The following is a 4,110-nucleotide window of genomic DNA, read 5'->3' on the forward strand; positions in this document are numbered from 1 at the left end:
CTGCACTATAATTTAACCATTTAGGCTACATGACAGAAGACGTGTACTTACCATGCAGAGATGAAAACCGGAATCGAAAGCATACATTACATCAACGTCAATATGTTTCCGTGAACCAATGAAAGACTTGTAGGCGGAGCGACATGTTCAGTCCCGCCTACTTATGGGCGGGGTTGAATATGCAGCCCCGCTCCGTATTCAGCCCCGCCCCGATCTGCGGGCTGCAGACGGGTGTACTTGCCGCTATCGGCAAAGCACGCTTAAAATTTACACATGATATCTATAAATAAACCACAGATTTGAGTTTGTAAGAACTACATTCTCGCATGAAACACTGTTAAAATTTCATTTCGTGACATATTAAACGCAATATTTATAATATTAGCTGGGCTTTCTCATCCGCCATTACCATTTGCTTATTGATGTGAAATGAATTCTGGGAGAAAAAAAATAAAAATATTAATTCTCAAAACACTTCAAACGAACTTTATTTCTTATTGTCAAGGTCAGATATATGTAATAATCTCGCTGGTAAAGTGAATAAAAAACAATGTTACTATATTGTGATCAATATCACGTTTGCACTGGTTCGGTTCAGCACTCGAGCGACTCGTATTGAACCGAATTGAACCGTTTGCTCGGGAACTATTTGATCACACGTGTTCACAAGCACATTCAGCAATATGCATTTAGTGTATAATTAGTGTATAAATGCGTGTGGCCAAGCAGTATAACGAAATAGTAATGAATCATATACAAAAAGGAATCAATTTTAGGCGGATTCGATTCTTTACTGTTCACTAAGTAGCCGATTTATAGAACCGAACGGACACGACTCGACATGCAGGCAACGTCATTAACTTATTGTAACTTAACTGCATTAATGAATTCTCTATTTCAGCACAACACTGAAATGAAGGCGAAGTCACCATGAAAAGTTAAACGTTTACCGTTAAGGTAAGCTCTGGTCTTCACATAATCATTTTGACTAAGCTATCATTATGGTAACATTTTTCAACTGTAAGTTAGTTATTTAAACTAAACTCATAATGAAATGAGTCTTAACTGTTTTATTAAATGGAGCTGAAAATTAAATGCAGTTGAATTATTTTAAGCTAAGGTTAATATTAACAAAATACATATTTATTGTCTATTTCTCAATAATGTTAATGAGCTTGATGTATAGTGTGTTATTAATTGTACATTAAATTTTTGCTGTTCAGGTGTACCTGAGGTGAGTGTACGTTCTGAGTACACAGATATAAGCCAAAGTCATGTTCACTATATATATATATATATATATATATATATATATATATATATATATATATATATATATATATATATATATATATATATATATATATATATATATATCCTATTCTAAGAGAAATTGATGGGGTCAGTGAATGATTTGTGTACAAATGTATTTTAACCCCATACAGATTGGTATCGTTGTACCATAGATTTAGATTAATTAATTTTAAGTCTTATTTTACTCTTATTATATTTATCTGTTTTTCAGCTACAGTAATTGATGTTAAAAAACTGATGCTACCAATCACTCCTCACTTGATTGTTCAAGGTAATGTTGATGTCTTCCTCATTTTTATTAGATTTTGAAATGTCAAGTTGTTCACAGATTTGTTGTGAGGAGTTTCATGTAAAACCTCTTTTTCTTCTTCCAGCAGTTCCTAAGATAAAAAAAAATCTGGTGTTAAAACACCAGTCTTTGTTTATTAGCAATTTTACTGGGCGTATGGAACTGGAAACTGTAAGTTTAGTTCAATATGTTATTTTATGCTATTCATTTTTGTTTTAACATGGATTGCATGGTGAAGCTATCGTTTTATAGTGGGAAAATTGTAAAAGAGAATCACTGAATACAATGGCATAATGATTCTGCTTGTTCACAGAAGGTACTTGATTTAGTTTTCCTCAAGCGACACATCAGTTTTTATGACTATTGCTTGACACTTGAATTGAAGGGACAGTTCACCCAAAAATGAAAATAATAGCATCTTTGGCATCCTCCACTTGTTTCAAAATAGTTATATATTTATTTTGTTCCATTGAACACAAACTCGTATTTTTTAAAGAAATTTGGTTCAAATATGGATGTCAATAGTTACTGGTTACTAACATTCTTCAAAATATCTGCTTTAGTGTTTAACAGAAATTCAAACTAGTTTAAAACACGTGGAGTAAATAGTGGCAAAATAGTAAACTATTCCTTTAAATATTTTATTCTGAGACTTTTATTTATATGTGTCTTGTCTTTTGTCATATTGTCCTTCTAGCCCAAATTGTGATGGACCTGGAATGCGACACCAGTTACTCTTAAGACAAGAACCGAATAAAGCACAGATGTGGAGGGATTTGCAGCCAAACTAACTGGAGGGAAGGAACCTTTAGGTAAAATCACCTACTTTATTTAGATCTGAAGTATTTTATTTGACAGAGATTTATTGTTTTAATTCTAATTTAAAGCAAACAAGGTTGAGCACCCCTGGTCTAAAAGCTCAAAAATGCTGTTTCCGTGATAAGGTTAAATGTAATTCAGAAATAGATTCATTAGGATCAATGCTTAAAGTAAACATTTTCTTCTCTCTGTAGACCAAACATGTTTACTATCCCTCACATTTTAATAAATTGTTTCTGTTTTTGTTTCTTACAGTGTGGGTGAACATACTACCTGGATGTCCAACAAAGGCTGCACAAGAGCTCATTTGATAGCACATATTCTGTCCTGTCTACATCTCTGATGACCTGGAAGTGCTTCGACATCAGTGAGTAATACATCTTTATATTGTCATGCATACAGGATTTCTGTAAGCTTAGATTTAATGTTAGTTTGTAATCAGCAGTGACTGTTTTAAAAAATTAAGTATTTAAATTATTCTCAACATTTTACTGATGCTGTGCACAGTAACGTTATGATGATTTAGTTTGAGGAAATGTCACTGGAGATGTGTTCGTATAAAAAATAAATCAATAAATAAATTGTATGAAATGACTCGATAAAATGTTTATTTGTCTCGCTTACATGCCATCACTGCTGCATATTGAAATACCGTAATACGAATTGACAGCAGAATATTACCACAAATATTTCATGAAGTAGGCTAGACTGCTCTTTAGTTCTCTACTCAACTTTAACACATTTCCTCGTGTCGCTGAGCCTCTCTGCAGATTTTGCCAAAAATGAATGCTAAGTGATTACTTTGTTTTATGCAAACCAAATATCAGTAACTTATCATTAGCATTATTTAAAAAAAAATCACCCACAGCTTTCATGTTCTCTAACGCAATCTTGTCTGTAAGTTAGAAGTGGATTTATACGTGTCTAAAAGTTTATTTATAATTTATAAAAGCCTAAAAGTATTTAATTAACATTAGTCACGTTAAATATGTAGCCTCTTAAAGTGAGAATGAACTGTGTTCACCCCTCTTAAGTCCGTGGAAGCACTAGTTGTGTGATCATAGAATCAGATATTCGAGCTATACAGAGTCGGACATTAAGTTAAGATGAGACTTTATTTTTTACACACCTGTGTGGACACCTGACTAGCGATCTTCAAGAACAATGCCCGCTGATCTTTTCCCCATTAACGTTAGTGTAATTGTGAATTGACAACAAATTGTATTTCACCAACAAAAACAATTAAAAAACTGTTTTTTATATATATATATATATATATATATATATATATATATATATATATATATATATATATATATATATATATATATATATACCCAGCTATATATATATTTAAACAGCAGTGCAGTGTTTCGTTTCTGAATGAATTAAATGGTTTGAGGGATGATTAGTTTTTACTTCAGTGATTGATTTTGCTTGTCATTTTTGCAGGATCATCATCATGCTGCTGCCCTTTTTCACTGTCCCTTTCCACATCATTTGGCCTTCATCATTTCCTGTCTTGTAGCAGTATTTTCACCTGTTTTTAAAATTGTAATAATTTTTGATGCATTAATTGTTGACTGGTTTTAATGATCAATTGTTTATTAGTGTTCTGTTGCTCTGTTATATTGAATTACTGCTACTGTTTTAGCATGGTTTACACAATAAACCTTTATTGTGAAGTT

At 32.2% G+C, this 4,110-nt stretch overlaps 1 long non-coding RNA gene across 3 annotated transcripts; it reads left to right on the forward strand.

The window, feature by feature from the left end:
• The first annotated feature begins 206 nt into the window (after positions 1 to 206).
• On the forward strand, positions 207 to 4,110 carry LOC137490719 (uncharacterized). 3 transcript variants are annotated; one of them, XR_011010650.2, is made up of 6 exons: positions 207 to 957; positions 1,526 to 1,585; positions 1,689 to 1,774; positions 2,301 to 2,415; positions 2,678 to 2,789; positions 3,875 to 4,110. It is a non-coding gene; the product is annotated as an uncharacterized lncRNA (long non-coding RNA). The 3 variants fall into 3 exon arrangements; XR_011010652.2 differs by having other exon boundaries at positions 1,692 to 1,774; XR_012401159.1 differs by lacking the exons at positions 207 to 957; positions 1,689 to 1,774 and having other exon boundaries at positions 1,529 to 1,585.

Source organism: Danio rerio, chromosome 3 (assembly GCF_049306965.1).
Source record: "Danio rerio strain Tuebingen ecotype United States chromosome 3, GRCz12tu, whole genome shotgun sequence".
NCBI classification, from domain to species: Eukaryota; Metazoa; Chordata; class Actinopteri; order Cypriniformes; family Danionidae; genus Danio; species Danio rerio.